This window comes from Lonchura striata, chromosome 8, assembly GCF_050655825.1.
Source record: "Lonchura striata isolate lonStrDom1 chromosome 8, ASM5065582v1, whole genome shotgun sequence".
Classification (NCBI taxonomy): domain Eukaryota; kingdom Metazoa; phylum Chordata; class Aves; order Passeriformes; family Estrildidae; genus Lonchura; species Lonchura striata.
In genome coordinates, this window is record NC_140710.1 from 1,652,714 (window position 1) to 1,669,419 (window position 16,706).

The 16,706-nt window shown below is 50.3% G+C and overlaps 1 protein-coding gene across 2 annotated transcripts in view; it reads right to left on the bottom strand.

The window, feature by feature from the left end:
* Window positions 1–16,706, bottom strand: part of PDE4B (phosphodiesterase 4B) — a 140,498-nt gene that overhangs the window by 38,330 nt on the left and 85,462 nt on the right. The gene's annotated exons all lie outside the window — the stretch shown is intronic.

The window sequence follows — 16,706 nt, forward strand, 5'->3', positions numbered from 1 at the left end:
GAGGAGCGAGCAAAATCCATGGGAACCACGGAGCCTTCAGCTGCACTGCCCCTCCTCCCCACCATCCCACCGCAGCCTAATTATATCTTCTGCAAAGATGAGTGCAGATGTGCTAAGAAAGGCTCAGAGCCCCAGCGCCCGCAGAACAGGTGGAGCCACGGCGCTCTTGAGCAACTCCCCAACAAATGGACGAGCCTGCCCTTCTCCCCTCGTCGTATTTTTGGGACTCCAGTCCGACCAGTCACTCGAGCTGTCCCCTCTCAGGTTTCTCACACCTGCGTGGTGCAGGGGAGGTGGCAGGGAGAGGAAGGGCTCTTTGTTGGCTGTGGAGCGGGGCCAGCGGGTGCCCGAGCTCGGCAGGAGCTGGGGACGGGCACTGCATGCAAATGAGCGCGGAGTTGTCTCACAGTTATTCTTTCCACTTTGGAAATGCAGATTTTTTCCCTCTGCTAGCCAGCATTAATACATGAGATGTGGGCAGAAAGGCCTGGGAAGTGAAATCCCTGCGGAGAGAGGGATGGGATGAACTGGCAAAGCCGCTGGCGGGGGGTCACTGAGGAGGTGGCACTGGAGGAGATCCAGCTGTGGGAACGTGGATGAAATCCTAACAGGGGTTCCAGAGCAGCAGGAACAATGGGGCCTGTATGCAGGCTGGGTTCAGAGATGAGAGGGGTAGATAGAGACAAAAAAATGAAGTGAAAGCTTTCCACTGCTAATTGCGAAAAATGCCAGGAAATGAGTGAGCTGGAGCTGCCAGGAATAATGTGGGAGACTGAAATTGGGGATGAGAGTCTTTGACATCAGCTACAGCCTCTGGCAAAATACAGCCAAGATTTTGGGGGACATTTTTATTTTCTTTTCTCTTTTCCAAACAACAGCGAGCAGGAAAAATGAACTTTTTGGTTGGATCGCTGAGGAGCCTGGCATTCTAAGCTCCCTAATTAAAGACAGGTCCTTTCTGGGACACACCATTCCAGCTGCTGGGAAAACTCAGCCCAAAGAAAAGTGGCTCCAGAGCTGCTGAAGACGTCATGGCAGTGGTTAAACAGCACTTGCCAAGAACATCCAGGACACATCCAGGTTCAAACTGGAAGATTCTGGGAAGCAGGAGGAGATGTCTCACCAAGACAAGGCACAGGGAATGCAAAGGAGAAGGAAAAACCTCCTGGGTGCAGGGAATGCCACAAAAATGGTTGCAAGAAGGAAGAAGCCCCAGCTTTCGTCACTAGGGGGAATGAAAAGGAAAAGGAAAACATCCTTGATGCAGGGAATGCCACAAAACCAAAGGGCTGCAGCATCCCAAGAAGGAAGAAGGCCCAGCTGGGAAGCAGAGGCTCCCAGGAGGGGAGGAATTCCGGCTGGGCCGGAGGAGCAGCCCCTCAGTGCCATGGCAGCAGGGATGTTTCTGAGTCAACAGCCCCGAGCCCTGAGCTCTGAGCAGGGCCAGCTGCGGGGTAACCCGAGCAGGACCCGAGCCTGAGAAATGCCACTGCTGCGGGGCCCAGCTGGGCTATCTTTAGCCAGCCCCGAGTTCATCACCCAAGCTCCCCGCACCGCATGGAAAGTGCCTGGCAGCTCCAAGGGGTGATCCTGGTCTGTTCTCAGTCCCCCGGGATGGGCTGGATCACCCTCTGGAGGTGCTGCCACTCTGGTTCCTCTGCCCCAGCCACGGCCAGGGACCCCAGGGTCACCTCCCACCCGCAGCGGGACCATCCCTGCTGGCCACAGCTGCTGCAGGGCACTGCTGGATGCCCCACAGCCCCTCTGCAGCCTTCATCCCCAGCCCGGAGCCCGGTGTCCAGCCATGCCCAGCCCTGCCAGGTGGGAATGCTGTGGGAAACGGTGCCCAAGTGCTCCCCACACCCACCCACACCCCTCCACGTCCCCAGGGCCAGGCCACCCTCCAGGCCTTGGAGGAGGAGGTGGGGCCTCTCCAACACAATTTGCTTTGGCAAGTCTGCATCCACCATTCCCAGCTTTCTTTCTTGTTTTTCGTGAGTTTGGAAACAGACTCCAGGGGAAAACCTCAGTGACCTCTGGGTGATGAGAAGAGTCTGACCAGCCCACAGTTCCCCTAATCTGCTCCACCCTTCTCAAAGATGCACCTTTTTCCTGCTGTCACCTTCCTAAGCACCACAAATTTCATGAGCGACTCACACTGACCTCACAGCTTTTCCAGCCTGACCCTTGTCCAATGATGTGGGCCTGGACACCTCCACCTCCTCTAGGCTGTCCCAGCCGGCTGCTCCCTCCTTGTCCTCCATCCCTTATCTTCCCAAGCAGGCTGGGGGTGAAGACTGAGGCAAAAAAACCCCGCTGACTATTTTGGTCTTTCCTGTACCACTATCATTAAGTTGTTTCACCCATGGATCAACACTTTTTTTCTGTGTTTTCTCTCCCTGCTCCATACCCCCACTGGAGTCCTCTCACCACTCACAGCTCCATCAGCCCAACACCCCCCACATGCCCAAAGTTTTCCATGCCTCCCATGTTCCCTGTCTTTCTCACTCTTTGCCTGCTCTTTTCTTGCATTTTGACTCTCTGAGAAGCTCCTTGCTTCACCGAGTTGTCTTCCGCTGGAATTCCTGATCTTCCTGCACAACAGGATGGTTTGCTCCTCAGCTTTCCTTCAAAAAGCAGCCATCACTTAAGACTGCTCTATAATTTTTAGGTGGCTGAAGTGGGATGAAATTAATCTTATGACAATGACAGTCTTGAGCGCAAGCAGGAGTGGAAGGCCCGGGCAGCAAACAGAGGAGCTGATGTAGAGCCTGGTGCTGGCCAGTCCCAGTCTGACCCCAGTTCCTGTGACCCACCCCGGGGTGAGCAGCAGGACATCAGCCTTGGGGGCCCCCCCATGCAGTTTGGGAGCAGAAGTGAAGCATTGCAGGGAGCTCATCCCCAGAGGTCAGCCCGGAGCAGGAGCCAAGCTGGGGGAAGCCGGTTAGGGCAGAACTGGACAAACCTGCGGAGTCCTGAGTGGTTGGGGTGGTGGATCACCACCCAGGTCATGAGAATTGGGTCACCGAGGCCACCAGCACGGGCTGGCAGCTCCCTGGCAGCACTCTGACTGTTAGAGGAGCCAGAATTGCCCGGCAATTAGCGCACAGCTCGTTATCTCCGGAGCTGGAGAAGCCGCTGGGTTTGGGCAGGCCTGGTGGGAATGGCGCTTCCCATCGGAGCCGCTCCTTCGGTGGCATCAGCCAGGGTGCCCTGGGGTGGGCAGCAGGGCAGTGCCCACCGCAGCACCCCTTCCAGGAGAGGATGAGGATGCCATGGAAGAGGCATCAGGAGCTGGGAAAAGCAGCTGGGATAAGCCCAGCAGCTGGATCCAAACCCAGGAGCTCGGAACTGATGGAGGGGTTGCTGTGGTTTTTCAGGGAGACCCTGGGATGGCCCCACAGACACCTTAAAAACAGACTGAAAAACGCAGAGATGGGGCTACCCAAGTGTTGTCTTCCCAAGATCCCAAATGTTGCTGGGAGTGAAGGACCTGAGCTTTGATGACCATTGCAGAAGATGTTTCACCAGGAATCTTCATTCCCACACAATAAACAACTCTCCCATCTCCAACAGAGCATTGGGAATTCTTGGAAAGGAGCGGCTAATAAATGTCTTGCTCCTGAATTAAACCCAAAAAGCACTTTTACACTCATTTTGTGTGTTTTAATGTGTCCGACTGTACTCAGCCCTGCAAAGCTCAGCTTTGAAGATGCTTCAGGAAGAGATGAAAGCTCCAGATTCCCAAAGCCAAGCGCCACTGCACCTTTCGCATGACAATGAGGTGCAAAAAACGGGGCGTGAACACCAAGAACACCTAAAGGTGGCTGATAGAAGTTGATGAAGCTTCCCAGAGAGGTAATTCCTGATGTGGAGATAAGCCTAAAGGTTTAATCTGAAATGCTAACGAGGAAGGAAAACTGGAGACGTTCTGAGGAAGGATTTCAGGAGATAGCATCTCCTGCAGGGTGGGATGGTTTTACCACAAGGCAATCCCATCTCTTGGTGTCCTTCCCCCCGCGGAGAACAATGCAGCCGAGGTGCCACAAATCAGAGGAGTAAGTGACAGTGCTTTTATGGTGCCAAATGGAAGTAACAAAATGCAGGAAGCATCCTGACAGATGTCACTTAGCAGCGCTAGCAGCGGGGAATCTGGGAACGGGATTTGCCTGCATACTAGGAATTCCTCGGTCCACCGAGAGGGAGAACAGAAATGGCAAGAGAGGCGGAATCTAATCTTGGCCTGTCGAATGAACGGGAAAGATTCCTCAGTTCCAACTTTATCTCAGGGTTTGGCACATTATCCTTTCACTGACCACGCTGATTCCTCGTTGCCCTGGGGGATTCTTGCCTTAATCACAGGACAAGAGGTAAAATAGGAAGCAAGAGAGGAATTCTCCTACTCAGGGTCTAACAGTGAGTGCAGGAGATGGACAGTGCACACAAGGGAAGGAGCTGCAAGGAGAACACTGGGGATGACTTCACAGGGAATTTAATACACTTTGAACGCATTGCTGAAGGCAGAATTTCCAAGGTCATGATGGATTTTTACATTCAGTGAAGCCCCATCACAGCCTCACTCCCCACAGTCCCTGAAGAGCAGTGAGAAGAGCCCGGGAGCTGCAGGCTGGCATGGAGATGCCCACTGCTTTGGATGGGAGGGAAGCAGCCCTAGAGCTGAGCCTGAGGATTTCAAATCCCAGTCCCAACTTGCTGCAGATCACACTGTGCCCACACTGTGTTTTTGTTCCTCTAACTAAACGAGGCCAGGCTGGGTCACAGCAAGAACACTTTACAGTGTGAGCAGAAGTGTTTTCTTCCCGAGCACACGTGAGTGCAGGAGTGTGAGAAAGCCCTGGAAAACTCAGGACACGCTGATGCAACGACCTCGGTACCCACCTGGGACTTACCTGGGCACTGCATCATCTCATTTGCTACATGTGGGAGAGCTCTTGGGAGCTCACACGTGCGGGGAAACCAACTTGGATCCTGGAAGCAACATCCTTGTGCTAACGAGGTGCTCCACCTAAACTAATTAGCCCTGCCTTTCAACAGCCTTAATTAGGTGGGGCACCATCCTGGGCTGTTGTGGCTGGACGGCTTCCGGTTCTGGAGCTGGCTCAGCCACAGCCCCAGGATTCCTACCTGGAATCTCCTGTGCTGGAGAGGGGCTCTGCTTGTGCCAGCACCCAGCCGAGCCCAGGGGCTCTCCCCATCCCAAACTCCTCCATCCCGAGCTCCCTCCATCCTCACATCTGTGCAAAAACACCTCCTGCACCCCTGCAGGCGCCCCAAAACCTCCTCCGCTGAAACCTCGAGGTGACTTTCACAAGAGGCCCAGGGCACGGAAGGAACTCCCCAGCCAGACCACACAGCAACGAGCTGAGCTCAACCAGAGGAAAAAACAACCCCAAAGTCTCAGAGATGCACAGGATTGACTGTGCTCTGTGTCACCACTTCATTAGAGTTTGGCAGAAAGTTCCTCGCTTGGATCTGCCCCCAAATCCAGGTGCTGCTTTCATCCCCAGGCCCCTCTGGAGCCATTAAATCAGGTTTTAACCTGGAGATAATAAAACTTCTGGCCTAAAGAGTCCATCAAGAGTGAAAGTCCTTTGTGGTGAAATAAATGCTGGAGTAGGAAACGGAGGAGGAACCTCAGGGATGAATCCTGGAAGTTCAAAGCACAATCCTGGATCTACCTGAAAAGCTCCACTTGATCACTGGCATTGGATGAAAAGACAAAGCTTCTTAATAATCCTTAGCTCTTCATGAGGAAAATTATTCGGAAATGTTAAACAAGGGGCAGAGCAAGGCTCGTCACCTGAGCCACGTAGAGCACGCCACTGGAAAAATGTTAATCCTGTTTAAATTAGGTTCCTTGGCTCCTGGGAAGGTCAAAAGGTCAACATTTAATGCTAAATTTACCTCTATTTCCTCTCAATTTAATTTCCTGAAGTTTCTCAATATGAAAGTTAAGAATGTGGTTTCAGGAAGCATCCCAGCTATAATCCATGGGAATTCTTTATGACACGTAGCACCCTTCGTGTCCCCATGCCTTGCTCAAGCCACAGAGAAGTCACCCCTTACATTTTGAATGAGCATTTCAATGATATTAATTATAAAATATAACAAAATGGTGCTTTTTTTCATGGCTAAATGTAATTCCTTGAAAGCATTATCCTTTAGGATGGCAGCTTAAAAACCTGCTTTGGTTTGGAATTTTAATCTGTTTTCCTCCAACAGGTATCTGATGTACCCAAGGGGAAATGTCAACCCCGCTGATTCACCTCAGCTGAACTTTGTGCCCTGGGTTTGCCTCTCACCGAAATGCCCGGGACTGTCACCCCCCAGCTGAAATCCAGGGATATCTGCAGGGAGCAGAGTCACCCAAGAATGCAGAAGAATGTTGCAAAAAATGGCCTGTTTGGAGTGACTGGGCTGTGGGGGAAGCCGTGAGTCAGCGCTGTCGGCGGATCTGGGATTGCAGACGACGTGAGCTCGGGAGCAGAACCAGCCCGGAGGCCTTGGACAACCTCAATTTCCTAATCCCCAGTCCTCCAGCTTTTAAAAATGCACAATATTTTGCATGTGAGCTGGGTGGTGGCTCCCCAAAACACACAGGTTTTGTTCACCCCCACAGCATAACTCTGCTTTTGGGGTGAGCCTCAAGCCCCAAATTCAAAATCCTCAGTGGTGACAGCAGAGCTGAAACTTCCCCCTGCTAATCCTGGGTATTCATCTCCCTCCTGCACAGCTCGTGACTCACTGGCCCTTTCTGTTTCCCCAAGTGCACGTAGAAGTTTTGGAATAATCTGCTGAAAATCACGGAGTGAGTCCCACGGGGAACGGGGTGGGGAGGAAGAGGGAGATGGCAGGAGCCTACAGAGCAGCATCATTTGTTTTGACAGCTTTTAATGTTCCATATTAAACCCTGCACGTGCTCATCTCCACCTGTGAGCTGAGGCCAGCACACCCTGGCTCTTTCAAAGGTGTGTTTGGGACATGGGACCTCATTTTCCACTAAATTACCCGGGAAACAACATCAGATTCATTCCCTGGTTATCCATAATCAGAATTTGATATTATAGAACACCAGATATTATTTTATTTGTAAGCTTTTTTTTCTAGATCTGGACTATTTAAGCCAGATGTGAGGAATCCAAGTCCTGTGTGACAACATTCCTTATGCCTGGGGTCAGTCCTGACCCAAATCAGGTTTTTTAGACCACAGAGATGCCTGGAAGGGGCAGATGGGGACAAACGTGACCCAGGAATGACAGGCAGACTTGAAAGTGTAACCACTCCCCAAATGGCTGCAGCCAGCAGAGCTGGGAACAGCCTTTCACTCTCAAAAACCATCTGATTAAAGCCCTCAAATTACATGGATTTAAGCACCTCGATCTGAGTTCAAAGAAATCAAAATGTCAGCATTAAAAGCACCTCTTATTAACAATTCCAGTTCAAATATCAGATGGAACGGACATGGACATGGAAATGTTCCCCACTGAAGGTCAGCTATGGCTCGGCCTGCTGGGGATTATTCCAGGGTTTACTTTTCCTGCTCTAAGTTCTATACTCTGAGGCACTTTCCAGAATTTCTTACATTTAGCAGCATAAGAGGGCACCTGGTGTCAGCCTTGGCCGAGGTCTCTGCGCTGTCACTCACGCTGTCAGGAATTCTGTGCAGGAAATCCAGCACAATTCCCAGAGTTTTGGTGGAATTCAGGCTGGTTTCGGCACGTGAGTCCCCGCTCGAGGCAATGTGCACCAGGAGCTGTTCTAGCAGCACTCGGAGCCACATTTGGAAGTGTTACAAAAGAGGGAGCAGCTGCTGCTGGAAAATGTGGTGTGAGCAGCATCTCTGCCTGGGTCCCTGCTTGCTGACCTAGAGAGGGTGAGGAGCAGCTTTTTGGCTTTTACCTGCACGGGATGTTCCCACTGGAAGGGGATGGAAACGTTGGAATGTTCTGTGCAGTCGGGTTGAAACCCAGGAAGCTGCAACAGGAATTTTGGGAAATACCTTCCCCAAAGAGCTGGAATTCAGGTGGAGGCCCAGCAGTATTTGAGGAGGAGCTGGATGGGGATTCTGTCCCCTAAAGTCTAAACCAGAAACACTTCAATTCAACTGGAAACTTCTCCCTGGAGTCCTCATCTTCAAGAGGATCTTTGGGAAGAAAAAGGAGGAAAACATTTCACAGCTGTCAAATGCCAGCAAAGTCCATTTCCAACAAACCCTGCACTTGTGTGTGTTTATTCTTGGAATTCTCCTAGCAGGACTGGCCCCACGCTGTGCTCAGTGACAATCCCCACAGAACAGACGTTATCCCACATCCTCCTGGGCTGTCCCAGACCAGCACAAATGCTCCCAGCATGGATCCAAACGTTCTGTTCTCGAGTCAGCAGCAGCAGGGACACGATTTTGGGTCACTTCTTGTAAAATTTGTACAGGGAATGAGGTGGGGAGGGAGGGAAGAGGTGCAGGAAAACAAGCTGGCTTTTCCACTTCCCAGAATTCTCCCCTGGTTTTTTCAGAGAACACAAAGATCGCTCTGATCAACTCCTGCTTTTGTCAGCCTAATATCTGGTATTTAAAGAAAAAGGCATTGCTTGTAAAATGTGACATTTCAGAAGCTTTTTGGTATGAAGTGCTAAGCCTGACAAACCTCCCTAAAAACATGCTTGAGGCACGAAAGGTCTGCCTGGATTGGACCCACTTGGAATGGAAAGGTTGGGGTGTCTGGAATATGCTCCAGGGGACTGGCAAGCTGCAGCCAGAGCCTCTCTCCAAGGGCTTGGAACCTGGAGCCTTTGAGGTCCAGGGAAAAAGTCTGCTTCAGAAAGCTTTTGAAGAGTGTGAAGGTGTGGTGGAGGAGTTTAGCACACACAGATGATTAATTTGCTCCTGGAAAAGGAGATTTCTGACAGCAGGATATTTATACTGGAATATCTACATTAAAATGCACAGTCCCTTTAAAATTCAATTTAACCATGGAGTTCCTTAGCACTGAGTAATGGATCTGGGATCCCAGGAAACCTGGGGTCAGATCCTGCTCCTGGCTCATGTTTGTCACTTCCAGAGGCACAGTCCTGATTACAAAATCAAAATATATTAATTGTCAAATCAACACCCTGCAGGATTTTGGAGGGTTTTTTAAAATCTGAGTTCCTAAAACAATTCTGTGCTCCAATGCACAGCAGAGCCAATCAATGCTACCTTTGGATGTGAGAACATATCCCACAGGGAGAGGTGTATTGAAATAATTTTTAAAGGCTACTGCTTAAAACATTTAAATGCTGGTAATCATACATATTTACAGTGAACTGAATGAACTTTGAATAAACTGACAGGTTTGATTAATAACATAAATAATTAGCAGCTGTTTCCTTTCTGTCAGAAAAGGTATTGCAATTATAGCATCCTTAAGGCTGTCATTTACAGGCACTTCTTGGAGCAAATGTTACAATGAAATGTTTCATTAACTCTTAGTGCAACATTCCTCCCCTCTTGCACAATCGTGGTTACATTAATTAGCACACCTTGCTTAGCTGCAGAAATCATTTTTAGTTCATCAGGAGATGAAGCTGGTGATAAAACCAGAACATTTCTGGTGATTTGAACATCAAAATGATCAGTATGTTCATTATTTAGTGTCACTGTTTGGCAACTGCTGAGCATGAATCAGAATGGAGGCAATTCCATATGGAATAGAGGGAAAAGTTCCAGAGCAACACTTTCCTTCCTCATTTAATGCTACCTTGGTTTTTGAAGCTCTGAGAGTTTTAATCTTTGCAATTGTTATTTTGTAATTGTAGAGTTAAGTTTGGTGAGCAGAATGTCCCTGCAGAGGACAGCAAATTCCAATTCTGTCCTTCAGGAACAGCCCTTTCCCCTCTTCATATTCCTCTCCAACATGGAACCAACCCCTGCTCCCACCAAGACTCATAAATACAAAAAAAATATTTTGAAATTCCTGCCCACCTTTGAATCAAACAATTTGGCTGCTGAGAATCAGAACACAACGTTAGAAACACTTTTTAAAACACAGGAATAAAGCAACTTCCACTGGGAATCAGGTCCTGCAGGAGGACCAAGGTTTGGCCTTTGGGGCTGGCTGTGGATTTGAGCAGTGCATTTCCCTGGGAATGCCTCCACAGGGATTTTGGATGCAGCTTCTCCCATGGCGTGTCCAGGACAAAACGCTCTGCTGAGCTCGGCCTCAGGGAGGAAGGAGAAATTTCTCCAGAGCTGTTTGGGGGGGTTTGGAGAGGCCACTGCAATTCCCACAGCCTGGAAAAGCTGAGGCATGGAAGCAGAAAGGACTCAGCCAGAGGGACAATGGTCACCCCCGAGGCACTGTGCCCAAAAAGAACCCGGCCTGCCGGAGGTTTGCTTTGGGTGGGTTGGTTTGGTTTGGGCTGTTTTTCCCTCTGCTCCAGGACGCATCTCTCATTCCCTGGAACTGATTCAGGGTGCCAGCAGTGCGCTGTCAAAACCTCCCCCAGCAGCCCTGGTGGTTGTGTGCAGCAAACAAAGGAGACACAGATTTTATCAGCGCTGATATCAGCCGTGGCAGAGCCCAACTGTCTCCGCAGGGCCCTTGCACAAGCAGCAGGATGGGAGCTGGGAACTGGGAACGCGACCTGACCGAGCGAGCCAGGGACACAGCGGGACCGTGCCACCCCAGAGGGACACAACGGGACCGTGCCACCCCAGAGGGACACAATGGGACTGTGCCACCCCAGAGGGACACAGCGGGACCGTGCCAACCCAAAGGGACACAGCGGGACCGTGCCACCCAAAGGGACACAGCGGGACCGTGCCACCCCAGAGGGACACAACGGGACTGTGCCACCCCAGAGGGACACAATGGGACTGTGCCACCCCAGAGGGACACAGCGGGACCGTGCCACCCAAAGGGACACAACGGGACTGTGCCACCCCAAAGATTCCTTCCCCAATCCAGCTGGGAATGGGACCTGACCCAAGCGAGCCACGGACACAACGGGACCGTGCCACCCCAGAGGGACACAATGGGACTGTGCCACCCCAGAGGGACACAACGGGACCGTGCCACCCCAGAGGGACACAACGGGACCGTGCCACCCCAGAGGGACACAACGGGACCGTGCCACCCCAGAGGGACACAACGGGACCGTGCCACCCCAGAGGGACACAACAGGACCGTGCCACCCTAGAGGGACACAATGGGACCATGCCAACCCAAAGATTCCTTCCTCAATCCAGCTGGGAACGGGACCTGACCGAGCGAGCCAGGGACACAACGGGACTGTGCCACCCCAGAGGGACACAATGGGACTGTGCCACCCCAGAGGGACACAGCGGGACCGTGCCACCCCAGAGGGACACAATGGGACTGTGCCACCCCAAAGGGACACAATGGGACTGTGCCACCCCAAAGGGACACAACGGGACCGTGCCACCCCAGAGGGACACAGCGGGACCATGCCACCCCAAGGTCCCTTCCCTGCCCTGCCACCGCGGTGCTGGGGCTGCCTGGGTCACAGTGAACCAGGCCACCCATCAGATAAAGCGCTGTGATAACCCTGGATCGATGGATCCAGGCTGGATCGATGGTTCGTCCTGCCTAGCTGAGCGTGGGCTCATGGGTGGAATGCCAGCCTGACCAAAATCCCGGAGCTTTGGCTCCGTCACCCCTCCAAAAGGCATCGCTGCTGCTGTCAGAGCAGCCCTGCTCCTCCTGGCCAGGCCAAGCTGCTCCCTCAGCTGCCTCAGGGCTCAGCTCCCGCTAACGCCTTAGGATTTCGCTTGTATGGTTTTTATATTTTTAGCCTTTTTTAAAAATATTTTTCGGATCCTGTGCTGCTTTAGCGCTCTAAAGCTCCATAGCCTGTCAGCTACTGTTCTTCCATTTTATTCAGACAAAACCATTCCTCTCCAGGCCTGAAACTGGAGGATACCTCACTGTCTCAGGCCCTGAGAGGTGTAAACAACAGTGAATTGGGGGGGGCAAACTGAAAGTAAATTACTCCATTAGCTGAAGCTGTAATTGGAGGGTTAATCCCTGATATGTAAACGGACCAAACTTATAAAAGTGTGAAAAACTCGTGACATCACCCATCTTGGGTGTAGCCCTCAGAGGCTTTTGAGTGCCCAAGGTGTGCCTATTGAGAGCCTTCAATGAACACCTGCTTTTATTCTCTTCATTTTCTCTAGCCTCTGTTTCAGGTACTGACTCCAAGACATCACCAGCCCCTCGGGGGAGCCTGTCCAGAGCCATTCCTGACAGGAAAAAGGAGCCAGAGGTGCCTCCAGGCCTGGGTATGTCCCGGGCAGCCTCGGGAAGGCAGCAGGCCAGCGGGAATGCCGGGGAGTCCCGCGGAGCCAGGGCTGCAGGAGGCAGCTGGCCCCGGGGAGTGACAGGCTCCTGATGGCAGCAGCACGTGGAGCATCTTCATGTGACATCCACAGGTGGGCCGGAGGGGAAAACAGTTTTTACCCGTTGCTATGGAGGCATGATTAGCTGGTGTGTCTTCAGAGCCTGCCGAGGAGAAATGAAGCTATTTTCTTATATAGATGTCATGAAATCGATCCCGGCAGAATTTCGGGAGTCAAAGGCTAAGCAGGTTTGCCCGAATGCCTCCTGTCACTCGATACACAAATACATCTAGCCAGGGGACCTGAAACAAGTGTCACTTGTCAGCCAGAGCCGGGCACAAAAATGACTTTTTAGTCTCCTTTGGAGCTGTTTATGCAACACAACAAACGTGCGTTCAATAAAACACAGCAGTTATCCTCAGCGAAAACGAGCCTTCGAAAATGAAGCAAAAAAAAAAAAAAAAAACACCCTTATTGCAAAGGGTGACTTCAGAAGAAACTTTTCCCTTATTCTCTCCAAATGCTAAAAGCAAACCTGATGTTCTTCTTTTAAAATGTGTCTGCCTCTAGCTCTTTGGCACAGGTTCGCTGCTGGGAGGGCCGGCAATCTATTTAATGACTGCATTGACGTCAATAGCATAACTGAAATACTTACTAAGATGCATGAGTCCAACTTTCGGGGGGTGTGTTCGAGGCAGGCGGGCGCAACACGCGGAGCGGACTCCCGGCAGGAATGAACTGTCCCGGGAGAGCCGGGACGAGCCTCGGGACGGCTCCGTGCTGGCCGGAGCTGCCTCGGCCCCGCTCGGAAATTGGCCTCGAAACGCTCTTTTAATCTGACGAGAGGCGAGAACCGCTCCGGAGCTCGCCAGCCCTCGTTCAGGCGCGTCATGAAGCTCGTGATCTAGCTGATTTCTTACACGGTTTTTGTTCGTTTCGGGATAATCTGCATCACGCCTGCGCCGCATCCTTTAAAAATAATTATCTGTAGGTGCTCACAAGCCTCCGTTTGTGCACGCAGCCAGAGACTCTGTGGCTCAGCTGCTCAGGAACTCGCGGTTCCTCTGCGCTCCTGTAAAAGCCCAAAGCACCACAACCATTTGACTTCTACAGTCGCTCTCCGAATCAAAAGGTCAAATCTTCAGCCGAAGTCCCAGCAAAGAAGCAGAATTTCAAAATGAATCCACTACTCCGTGCGTGCCCAGAGCCATTGTGCACGTGTCGAGCAGAGGAGGATGCTGCGAGAGCAGCAGCTCCGTGCTAATTACTCGGGGTTCAGAGATATTTGTAACCCAGAGCTCACTTGGAGGCACAAGGCTCCCCAGCTCCCGCACAGACTTGGGGCTCTCGGCAGCGCCAGCATTATCTAGTCTTTGTTGATGCTTTACACAAAGGTTCGTGCACGAGTCTGTGTACGTCCTACACCCACAGGAAAAATGAAAGAGTACGAGTTTGGAGGTCGTGTAAAGGCATGTGAGAAGTGCAGACAAACGTGCCGAGGTACAGGAAAGCAGAGCTAAGGCACAAGGAAGAAAAACACCGACCCTTCCCTCCCATCCCCAGAGAGGAATTTGAACAAAGCTTTAATCCCCGAAATGCTGCAGGTGACATATCCCAAAGGGCAGCACCCCCCCAAGCCTGGGGCTGAAGCAGATCAGCAATATTGTGCCATTAATTGTGAGAACTATCATGAATTGTGAGGAGAACTATCATGAATTGTGAGGAGAACTATCATTAATTGTGGGGAGAACTGCCTGTCATTAATTGTGAGGAGAACTGTCATTAGTGATGCTGAGAGTGTCCAAGGGGATCTGGAAAAGAGTCTCTGCAAAACCCCCCCCCCAGTCTGGGAAAAACTGGGTGCTGTTTGACCCACAGCTCTGTGCTTTGCTCCTGTCACCACTGGCAGTGCATCGAACAGGAATGGGACAACACTGCCCATCCCAGGATTGGTGGTGTGGGAAGGAAACAGGTTGGGAAAAGTTTGCACCCAATTTGTGGAAGAATGAGAGGCTTGGACTGACGGTGGCAGCCAGCGAAAGGTGATTTAATTCAGAGGGAATAAGGGTCGCTGAAGGGAATAAATATGGAAGAAGGAACCAAACCAAGCAGGAAAAGCCAGCTGTGCTGCTGGTTAAAGGTGTTACTGGTTGAACCATTGGGTAGGCACTGCAGAGCTTTCACTGGGGCCAGGGGAGAGCTGGAGGGACAAGGGAAGGCACTGATGGATTCCTGAGCCCAAGGTGGCACAAAGGTCAGAGAGTAACTGTGGCAGAGGCCACACTCAGCAGAAACAAAGGGGACAGGAGAAAGAAACCTCAGGAGAAAGAGCCCTCAGGGACACTGTGTGACACCGTGTCTCTCATTGTTCCTGTCACCCGGAGGGGGCTGAGCCCTGGCCCTGCACAGCTGCTGGGGATGCAGTCACACACCACGCAGGAACCCCACACCATCCTGCCCAGCTCATTAAGGACTGATGGACTTTTGCTATGGCTTTGTATTTCCATGTTATGGTTTCTCAGTTAATTCATAAAAGTGATTTTGTGCGTTCCTGTGAGCCGCAGTTATAACAAAATAACAGGAAAAATCTGCCAGATTTACTTCAGCTGATACCAAGGACAAAACACAGGATGTTCAATCCATATTCCCCTTCCTTCTCTGGCTGTGCTTGCAAGGTTAAGAAAGCTCTGAAATACACAGTGACACCAGCAGTGCCTTTCAAAGCCCTTTGTCCCAGGAAAAACCTGCCCAAAAGCTTTTCTGCTTAAAGAAAATGAAAGAAAAAAAGAATTTACTCATTTTACCACAGCTCATTTGTTCCACCATGGGCCTGGGTCCTCGGTGATGCAACACCAGCAACAGATTTGGCTGTTGTTGCTTGGAAAATCCTGGAATATTCCAGCTGGAGTAAATAGCTGGCATGTATTCCTTGCAGTACAAATGCTGGATGTAATTTACCTCCCTCCAGGGTAATTTTATTAATGCAGCCTCGTTTGCTTTAAGCCCTGAGTTCTGTATTTCTCAGAACAGGATATAAATCACCCCGCTAATGACAAATCAAAGGAGACATCCACAAGATGCTCACAGTGATGTCAGTGGGTTGTGGTAAAGCCGTGAATCAACTGGTGACATTGGAGGGTTAAAATCAAATTCCAACCTTCAACAAACCTCGTGAATCTAAGCCCAGTCCATTCCAAACACGGTCTTTTAACTAGAGAGATGTGAAGCAGCCTGGTCCCAATCAAAACACGACTGCTTCCTTCTGCAAAACCTTCAGGAAAAACACTCTGCATCCTCCCAGCTGCTGGCACAGAACGGGAAGGGCTCTGATAGGAAAGTCTCTCCTTCAGTTCATCATTTCCAAAGCAGAAGCCATCAAAGGGGGGAAAAAACGGTGCAAACACTGAAAAAAATGTCTTAAAAATCTCTGTTCTTGCTGAATTAAATGGAAACTTCCTTAGAAAGTCAAAGGTTGTGATTGTTTGCTGCTGCCTGGGAAGGAATTCAGTGTGACAGCAGCTGTGAAGAGGCAGAGGAAGGCAGTGACCTGAAGTTAACCAAGAACCCCAGGATTTTCTACCAATAATGCCAATTTTGGCTGGTTTTATGTAGGAAATCACACAATTTCCTATTAATCTCAAAAATGCATCTCCTTTTTACCTACCAAGTGTCCCAATTTACCAAAGCTGTAATGATCCAACTCAATTTAAAAAATTTTATTTGAAGATTTCACCTAAAAGCAGTTAAAATTCATGCTTAAAAACCTATTTTCTTGAGGGGCCACAAATCCAACCTCTACAAGGTAGCACAGCACTTGCTCTACAGTTCTGTGTGTCAAACACTTCATTACTAAAGGAATTTTCACATATTCCCAGCATTAGAAGCTTGGATCAGCTAAAAAATTCCAAGTGTCCTACAGCTCTCATTGGAAATAGTGTAGAAAAATATCCCCAAAGCGTTAAAAAGTTGAGAGCAACTTTTTCCATGGAAAGTGTTAAGAAAATGAACCTAAAAATTCCTGGAAGGGCACTCTCTCCTCATTATTATATTTTCTAAGTTATATAAACAGATCCATTGAAAGCCTAGGAAATTTTCCATGATTTTTTTTTTTTCCACACAGGCACAAACTCAAAGCTTTGCTAGACCCAGATTTTAATCAGATGATGAGTTGTGTTCCTGCTGGCTGTGACAGAAAGAGAAGGAGTTTAAGATTGTGTTGTCCAGTTTTGGTTTTGTATCAGAAGTTTCCATCTCCCATTAACAAGTTTGGAGGAACCTAACCTGGAAGTGTCCAGGACTCTGTGTGTCCCCTGAGAATAAATAACACACAGCAGGAGAGGAAATGATA